This window comes from Lepidochelys kempii, chromosome 2, assembly GCF_965140285.1.
Source record: "Lepidochelys kempii isolate rLepKem1 chromosome 2, rLepKem1.hap1, whole genome shotgun sequence".
In the NCBI taxonomy this organism is placed as follows: domain Eukaryota; kingdom Metazoa; phylum Chordata; order Testudines; family Cheloniidae; genus Lepidochelys; species Lepidochelys kempii.
The window spans coordinates 190,215,321-190,225,595 of NC_136381.1; positions in this window are offsets into that span (position 1 = coordinate 190,215,321).

A 10,275-nucleotide genomic window follows, 5' to 3' on the forward strand; every position below is an offset into this window, starting at 1 on the left:
AAACAGCTGTTTCACGCTGCAAGCCTGGGAGGGCGGGGGGAGAACGCGGCGTGCTGGGGGAAGAGGTGGCGCCGGGTCCAGGGGGCTCGAGCACCCATCGGCGCTGGGGAAAGTTGGCGCCGATGGGTGCTGCAACAAGGGGTGCTGCTTCACTCCCTGGCTTGAAGGGGTTTCCATTATATGCTGGGTTTACAGTTTGGTTATCTAGTTCTCAGCCCTTCCACCCGCATATACGTTGTTCTAGCACCCCTGGCCCTGCCTTGCAAAGGGGGAAAGGAGGTGCGTGGAGCAGAACCGCCACTGCCTCACACCCGCGTAACTTTCCCAACGCCAAGCCAGCCAGTCCCCACTCCAGCACAGAAGCCAGGGTGGTGCTGGGTGTGGCGATAGCTAGGGCTTTGCGTAATGCTCTGACCGCGGGAGACAAGTGATAGGGTGTTTTTTATTTAGAAGAACAAGGGGCTGCCGAGCCTGGCCGGTGGCAGAGGAAAGGTTGGCAATGCAAAGCCAGAGGAGACACATTGATTAATTAGGAGAAATCATACAATGTTGAAGCCAATCTCATGGGGTTTTTTTGGGGTGTGGGGGAAAGGAGGCTGAAACAGAATTTTTGGGCCCCTGAAGTTGTCAATACTGAGTCAGGCAGTCACGAATTGGGCCCTCCGACATTAGCAAAGCCCTCCATCTTCCACCTCCCCAAGGCTTTTCTTCTGCCAGGTAGTCCTTGGTTTTCAAAAATTAACAGGCACAGTTGAATCAGAGTCATGTGAGGAAACGAGGGTATTAATCTGTGTTGCCAATCCCACCATCTCCTAAAGCAAGAGACAAACTTAAAGATCAGGACATTTGGTATATAAATCACAAGTTGCTGTTTTTTCAAACATAAAGCAATATAGGTCTATTGATGGTTATAAACCTCATTAGTGGTTACTTAATTTCTAACAGGTCAGAGCTCTTTACAAAAACTATATGACTGCACCTGACAATACTTTACAAAAATCTTTTAGAAATCCTCCTTGTTATTGCCAGATTATCTTCAGAAACTATCATATCGTCCTGAGATATGTCAGATAAACATCTACTGCCCATATATAGAAGTAAGGGAAGTATATTCACTCTTCACTGAGCTCTTTAAGGTAGCCTTGATTAAACAGGAAGATCTCAAAGACAGGGTTGGCCCTTGAACAGTTGGGGTCTTCTGTGAACAATGAAACCGGAGATTATGTGGCTGATTCTCCACTGCTTTGTGCCATATGTAAAATTAAGTGAATGTAAAAACCAGTTTGGTTACATCTTACACCCACTTTTCATAGGTATAAAGGACAGCTTTAAGTACAAGGCAATGGAAAATCAGCCCTTTGTTTTTTAGCACAAAGGTAATTGGAGGCCTAGGGCTCCCCTAGCTCATAGATCAGATGAAGCACAATTGTGATATATCTGATACTATGATGTGATTCACTCCCCATAACCCTTGCCCCCTCACCTCTGCAGGCTCCCCACTGATCCCGCTACCTCCCCGGGCTCCCCATCTGGCTGCAACTGCCTCCCTGCGCTTCCCACCCATCTCTGCTGCCCCCTGCTGCCTCCCTGGGATCCCCATCACCCCCAGGGTCTGCTGCCCCAACGCCCCATTGCCCTGACCTCCCACAGCCTCACACCGCTCCTTGCCTCTTGACCATGGTGCCCCATAGTGGCTGGAGAGTGGCAGCTGCTGTCTGAGTGTTCAGCTCTGAAGGCAAGGCCAGCACCAGTAGCAGCGCAGAAGAAAGGGTGGCATGGTATGCCTTCTGCACTGTTGCCGGTAGCAGCACTGCTTTCAGAGCTGGGCGGCCAGAGAGCGGTGGCTCTTGACCTGGTGCCCACCTCTGAAGGCAGCACTGCTACCAGCAGCAGCACAGAAGGAAGGGTGGCAATACCATAAATTGGCAAAGTTGGTATGTCTGGTATTTTCTGCTCTCACGCTGGAGAGTGTCTCATTGCAGTAAGTGCCCTTATATGACACATTACAAACATTGGGCTGGAACTGGGTCACCATGCTTGTGCAAATAGCCCTGCTGAAGTTAGGAAGCTCTGATCCTGCACTCTGTGGTGCTGAGTTTAATCTGGTATAACAGAGGGGAGAGTCAGGAATACTTAATTACACATGCCGTTGTTTAGCTTAGAGCTAGAGTGTAAAATGATTATTATTGTTAACTTAGAAAATGGAGAGCTAAAGATTACTAGCCCTACAATAATTTGAAAACTTGAAATCATTAAGGTCCCTTGTTTATAATATTTGGGAACATCTTTGGACTAGGGCTGTCAAGAAATTAAAAAAATTAATTGTGATTAAAAAATCATGTAAATAAAATATGTACAAAATATAATATAAAACATAAGAAAAAAATAAGTGCTGCAACAAGGAGTGCTGCTTCACTTCCTGGGTTTCCATTATATGCAGGGTTTACAATTTGGTTCATTAGCTCTCAGCACCTCCACCCCCATACACATTGTTCTAGCATCCCTGGCCCTGCCTTGCAAAGGGGGAAAGGCGGTGTGTGGAGCAGAACCGCGACTGCCTCCCACCTGCGTAACTTTCCTAACGCCAAGCCAGCCGGTCCCCTCTCCAGCACAGAAGCCAGGGCGGTGCTGGGTGTGGCGATAGCTAGGGCTTTGCGTAATGCTCCAACCATGGAAGACAAGCGATGGGGTGGCTTTTGTATAAAAGAATAAGGGGCTGCCAAGCCTGGCCAGTGGCAGAGGAAAGGTTAGCAATGCAAAGCCAGAGGAGCCACGTTGATTAGTTAGAGAAACCATACGATGTTGAAACCAATCTGGTGGGGTTTTTTTTTGTAGGGGGCGGGGGGAGAGGAGGAGGCTGAAACTGGATTTTTGAGCCTCTGAAGTTGTCAATACTGAGTCAGGCAGTCACAAATCAGGCCCTCTGGCATTAGCAAAGTCCTCCATCTTCCACCATCCCCAAGGCCTTTTTTCTGCCAGGTCATCCTTGGATTTCAAAAATTAACAGGCTCAGTTGAATCAGAGGCATATGAGGAAACTAGGGTATTAATCAATGTTGCCAATCCCACTGTCTCCTAAAGCAAGAGACAAATTCTTAAAAATCAGGAGATTTGATATATAAATCACAAGTTGCTGTTTTTTCAAACATAAAGCAATATAGATCTACTGATGGTTATAAACATTATTAGTGGTTTATTTAATTTCTAACAGGTCAGAGCTTTTTACAAAATCTATATGACTGCACCTGACAATGCTTTACAAAAATCTTTTAGAAATCCTACTTGTTATTGCCAGATTATCTTCAGAAACTTAATACTTAATTACACATGCCATTGTTTAGCTTAGTGCTAGAGTGTAAAATGATTATTATGGTTAATTCAGAAAATAGAGAGCTAAAGATTACTAGCCCTATAATAATTTGAAAACTTGAAATCATTGAGGTCCCTTGGTTATAATATTTTGGAACGTATTTGGACTAGGGCTGTCAAGCAATTAAAAAATTAATCGTGATTAATCGTGCTATTAAACACTAATAGAATACCATTTATTTAAATATTTTTATGTTTTTCTAAATTTTCCAATATATTGATTTCAATTACAACACAGAATACAAAGTGTACAGTGCATACTTTATATTTATTTTTATTACAAATATTTTCACTGTAAAAAACAAGAAATAGTATTTTTCAGTTCACCTAATACAAGTACTGTAGTGCAATCTCTTCATCATGAAAGTTGAACTTAAAAATGTAGAATTATGTACAAAACCCCCCTGCATTCAAAAATAAAACATTGTAAAACTTTAGAGCCTACAAGTCCACTCAGTCCTACTTCTTGTTCAGCCAATTGCTCAGACAAACAAGTTTGTTTACATTTGCAGAAGATAATGCTGCCTGTTTCTTGTTTACCTGTCACCTGAAAGTGAGAACAGGTGTTTGCATGGCACTGTTGTAGCCCGCGTCTCAAGATATTTACATGCTAGATGTGCTAAAGATTCGTATGTCCCTTGATGCTTCAACCACCATTCCAGAGGACATGCATCCATGCTGATGACGGGTTCTGCTCAATAACGATCCAAAGCAGTGCGGACTGATGCCCATTCATTTTCATCATCTGAGACAGCAGAAGGTTGATTTTCTTTTTTGGTGGTTTGTGTTCTGTAGTTTCTGCATAAAAGTGTTGTTCTTTTAAGACTTCTGAAAGCATGCTGCACACCTCATCCCTCTCCGATTTTGGAAGGTATTTCAGATTCTTAAACTTTGGGTTGAGTGCTGTAGCTATCTTTAGAAATTTCACATTGGTATCTTCTTTGCATTTTGTCAAATTTGCAGTGAAAGTGTTCTTAAAATGAACAACATGTGCTGGGTCATCTTCTGAGACAGCTATAACATGAAATATATGGCAGAACGTGTGTAAAACAGAGCAGGAGACATACAATTATCCCCCAAGGAGTTCAGTCACAAATTTAATTAACACATTATTTTTTTTAACAAGTGTCATCAGCATGGAAGCATGCCCTCTGGAACGATGGCCAAAGCATGAAGAGGCATATGAATCTTTAGAGCATCTGGCACAAATATCTTGTGACGCCGACTACAACAGTGCCATGCAAAGGCCTGTTCTCACTTTCAGGTGACACTGTAAACAAGAAGCAGGCAGCATTATCTTCTGCAAATGTAAACAAACTTGTTTGTCTGAGAAATTGGCTGAACAAGAAGTAGGACTGAGTGGACTTGTAGGCGCTAAAGTTTTACATTGTTTTGTTTTTGAGTGTAACAAAAATACATTTGTAAATTGCACTTTCATGATAAAGAGATTGCACTACAGTACTTGTAGGAGGTGAACTGAAAAATACTATTTCTTTTGTTTATCATTTTTACAGTGCAAATATTTGTAATAAAAATATAAAGTGAGCACTGTACACTTTGTATTCTGTGTTATAAGTGAAATAGATATATTTGAAAATGTAGAAAAATATAAAAAATACTTAATAAATTTCAGTTTGTATTCTATTGTTTAACAGCACGATTATTTTTTGAGTTAATTGCGTGAGTTAACTGCAATTAATCAACAGCCCCAATATGGACAGATTAGCACGTTTTGGTTAGTGCCGAATAAAACTGAAACTTAGACCCTCCCAAGGTTTGTTTAAACTAATATTGTGCACCACATATTAAGCAAAAACACAAAACCAAAGCAGCAGGATAAAATAAGTGTTCTTTATTTGTAGAAGCATACATGAAATGTCATGATAAAATAAAAACACTGTTTTTCTCACAGCAAAATATGTGTGAATTTGATACTAGTTTAAAGAGTTTATACTGTTTTTTGCACATTAAAAAAGCATACCAGTTTTAGGGCCAGATTCTTATTTACAGTTAAGTTTCTTTACATCACTGTGATAGTGTGAAGGGACCTCAGGGTCAGTGAGAATCTGGCCCCTATTATTAGATCTTTTTCTTTCCGTTAACAGCCATTTAAAAATGGAGTTGTACAATTCTCTTGTGAAAACATAGTAGTAGTTAACACTTTATCCAATCTAACATAGCCATCTATCTAGATCAACAGTTGTCAAACTGTGGGTTGGGACACCAAAGTGGGTCATGACACTGTTTTAATGGGGTTGCCAAGGGCTGGCATTAGCCTTCCTGGGGCCAGGGCTGAAGTCCGAGCCGCACTGTCTGGGGCCAAAGCCCAAGGGCTTCAGCACTGACTGTGTGTAGTGGTGCTGGTGGGGGGCGCGCTCAGGGTACAGGCTCCCTGCCTGGGGCTGAAGCCCTTGGGATTTGGCTTTGTCTTTCCTACCCAGAGTGGTGGGGCTCTGGCTTTGGCTCTGGCCCCCCTGCCCAGGATGGCAGGGCTCAGGTGGGCTCAGGCTTCGGTCCCCCCACCTGGGGTCATGTAGCAATTTTTGTTGTCAGAAGGAAGTCTCGATGTAATGAAGTTTGAGAAGCCCTGATCTAGATGTTTATATTGTGTTCATCACCATGGAATGCGAGCTCCTTGCACAATTAGACTAAATCCATGTTAGTGGTCTCCACAATTTTTGCAGTGGTTTCCATGTTCAAAGTACTTTATGGTAGATTGACAACTAATTAACTACACCTCTGTGAGGAATTATCTTCATTTTATAATCAGGGAACTGAGGCCTAGAGCTGGTAGATGACTTGTCCAAGGCCACACAGGGAGTAGTTTTCTGTTCAGTTGATATCCTTCTCCCTTTTTGATGCTTATATTACATTTATTAATCAGAGGAGTAGTCTACTGCTGTAAGAAATGATGTCCAATTAACTTTTGTAATTTTTATAGGACAGATTGCAACTAAAACTTGATAGTGAGAAATTACCATCATTAAAATATATGAAATAACTGAAACAATGTTACTAAGTAAAGTTGTGCTTCAAGTTGTTGGTAGTAAGCAACATTAATTTTATCTAAACTTGATGGATTCACTATAATTTCAGATACACTATTGTGAAAGGCATTTATAATATTCTTTTTTGTTGTTTAATTTGTGTGCTTTATTTGCTTTTGGTAGGAACCTGCTACTCTTTACATATTCGAAAGAGCAGAATATGTTCAGTGGTTAAAACAAGTAACTGGGAGTTAGGAATCCTTGGTTCTATTCCTAGTTCTGTCAATGGCTTGCAGTATGACTTTGAGCAAATTACTAACCAGCTGTGTGCCTCAGTTTTTCTTGCTGTAAAATGAGGATGATAATGCTCAAGTACACAACAGAGGTGTAGTTTGGGAAACTTATGAATTCATAAAATGCTTTTAGATCCTTGGATGGAAGGTACTTTATAAATGCAAAGCATTATTATTAATTAATAGTAGTAGAGTACCACCAGAAAACCTTCACTTCTGTATATCACACACCTGCATTTTGACATAATCAGCACATCTGAAATCACTTCTGCCCTGAGTAAGATGAGGAACAAATGTGTGTTCTCCCATAGGAGACACTGAGAGGAATTTCAGGGCTAAACTGGGGAACTCATTTCAACAATAGATGCCCTATTTAGAACAAAGTAATACTGCAGTCCAGGAGATTACAACAAAAGCATTGGTCTGAGAGGGGTATCCATACCTGACAGACAGGCACACTGATTTAAAGAAACATTTCATACTAATTTTCAAACAAATGAGGCTTTAAACTCTACTTTTTCAACTTTTACATTTTTTTAAAAATTTTTGTGGTCCTTCTCGTAATTTTCTATGAGAATGAATGGGTCAATGTGATATAAAAATGTATCATTAATTAAATTGTAATTGACCAATTACCCATGCTCGAATCTCCATTAATTTGTTCAAAATTTGGGTTGTTTTTGCTAAAACACAAACTCGAGAATTCTTCTGAGTCTATAAATTTAATTAAACAAAACAGATTATTGGAAAGAAAAGGAAAGAAATAAGGATTAAATTGGTAAATATAAGTTTAAGGGACAGTGCTTTAATATAAGGGTATGTCTACACTACGGAATAGGGTCGAATTTATAGAAGTCGGTTTTTTAGAAATCAGTTTTATATATTCGAGTGTGTGTGTCCCCACAGAAAATGCTCTAAGTGCATTAAGTGCATTAACGCGGCGGAGCGCTTCCACAGTACCGAGGCTAGAGTCGACTTCCGGAGCGTTGCACTGTGGGTAGCTATCCCACAGTTCCCGCAGTCTCCGCTGCCCATTGGAATTCTGGGTTGAGATCCCAATGCCTGATGGGGATAAAACATTGTCGCGGGTGGTTCTGGGTACATATCGTCAGGCCCCCGTTCCCTCCCTCCCTCCGTGAAAGCAAGGGCAGACAATCGTTTCGCGCCTTTTTTCCTGAGTTACCTGTGCAGACGCCATACCACGGCAAGCATGGAGCCCACTCAGGTAACCGTCACCGTATGTCTCCTGGGTGCTGGCAGACGCGGTACGGCATTGCTACACAGTAGCAGCAACCCATTGCCTTCTGGCAGCAGATGGTGCAATATGACTGGTAGCTGTCATCGTCGTGTCCGAGGTGCTCCTGGCCACGTCGGCTGGGAGCACCTGGGCAGACATGGGCGCAGGGACTAAATTTGGAGTGACTTGACCAGGTCATTCTCTTTAGTCCTGCAGTCAGTCCTATTGAACCGTCTTATGGTGAGCAGGCAGGCGATACAGATTGCTAGCAGTCCTATTGTACCATCTTCTGCCCAGCAGGCAAGAGATGAGGATGGCTAGCAGTCGTATTGTACCATCTTCTGCCAAGCAGCCATGAGATGTGGATGGCATGCAGTCCTTCTGCACCGTCTGCTGCCAGCCAAAGATGTAAAAGATAGATGGAGTGGATCAAAACAAGAAATAGACCAGATTTGTTTTGTACTCATTTGCCTCCTCCCCCGTCTAGGGGACTCATTCCTCTAGGTCACACTGCAGTCACTCACAGGGAAGGTGCAGCGAGGTAAATCTAGCCATGTATCAATCAGAGGCCAGACTAACCTCCTTGTTCCAATAAGAACAATAACTTAGGTGCACCATTTCTTATTGGAACCCTCCGTGAAGTCCTGCCTGAAATACTCCTTGATGTAAAGCCACCCCCTTTGTTGATTTTAGCTCCCTGAAGCCAACCCTGTAAGCCATGTCGTCAATTGCCCCTCCCTCCGTCACAGCAACGGCAGACAATTGTTCCGCACCTTTTTTCTGTGCGGACGCCATACCAAGGCAAGCATGGAGGCCGCTCAGCTCACTTTGGCAATTAGGAGCACATTAAACACCACACGCATTATCCAGCAGTATATGCTGCACCAGAACCTGGCAAAGCGATACTGGGCGAGGAGGCGACGTCAGCGCGGTCACGTGAGTGATCAGGACATGGACATAGATCTCTCTGAAAGCATGGGCCCTGCCAATGCATGCATCATGGTGCTAATGGGGCAGGTTCATGCTGTGGAACGCCGATTCTGGGCTCGGGAAACAAGCACAGACTGGTAGGACCGCATAGTGTTGCAGGTCTGGGACGATTCCCAGTGGCTGCGAAACTTTCGCATGCGTAAGGGCACTTTCATGGAACTTTGTGACTTGCTTTCCCCTGCCCTGAGGCGCATGAATACCAAGATGAGAGCAGCCCTCACAGTTGAGAAGCGAGTGGCGATAGCCCTGTGGAAGCTTGCAACGCCAGACAGCTACCGGTCAGTTGGGAATCAATTTGGAGTGGGCAAATCTACTGTGGGGGCTGCTGTGATGCAAGTAGCCCACGCAATCAAAGATCTGCTGATATCAAGGGTAGTGACCCTGGGAAATGTGCAGGTCATAGTGGATGGCTTTGCTGCAATGGGATTCCCTAACTGTGGTGGGGCCATAGACGGAACCCATATCCCTATCTCGGCACTGGAGCACCAAGCCGCTGAGTACATAAACCGCAAGGGGTACTTTTCAATAGTGCTGCAAGCTCTGGTGGTCACAAGGGACGTTTCACCAACATCAACGTGGGATGGCTGGGAAAGGTACATGACGCTCGCATCTTCAGGAACTCTGGTCTGTTTCAAAAGCTGCAGGAAAGGACTTTATTCCCAGACCAGAAAATAACTGTTGGGGATGTTGAAATGCCTATATGTATCCTTGGGGACCCAGCCTACCCCTTAATGCCATGGCTCATGAAGCCATACACAGGCAGCCTGGACAGTAGTCAGGAGCTGTTCAACTACAGGCTGAGCAAGTGCAGAATGGTGGTAGAATGTGCATTTGGATGTTTAAAGGCGCGCTGGCGCAGTTTACTGACTCGCTTAGACCTCAGCGAAACCAATATTCCCACTGTTATTACTGCTTGCTGTGTGCTCCACAATATCTGTGAGAGTAAAGGGGAGATGTTTATGGCGGGGTGGGAGGTTGAGGCAAATCGTCTGGCTGCTGGTTACGCGCAGCCAGACACCAGGGTGGTTAGAAGAGCACAGGAGGGCGCGGTACGCATCAGAGAAGCTTTGAAAATCAGTTTCATGACTGGCCAGGCTACGGTGTGAAAGTTCTGTTTGTTTCTCCTTGATGAAACCCCCCTCCCCTTGGTTCACTCTACTTCCCTGTAAGCTAACCACCCTCTCCTCCTCCCTTCGATCACCGCTTGCAGAGGCAATAAAGTCATTGTTGCTTCACATTCATGCATTCTTTATTCATTCATCACACAAATAGGGGGATGACTACCAAGGTAGCCCAGGAGGGGTGGTGGAGGAGGGAAGGAAAATGCCACACAGCACTTTAAAAGTTTACAACTTTAAAATTTATTGAATGCCAGCCTTCTTCTTTTTGGACAATCCTCT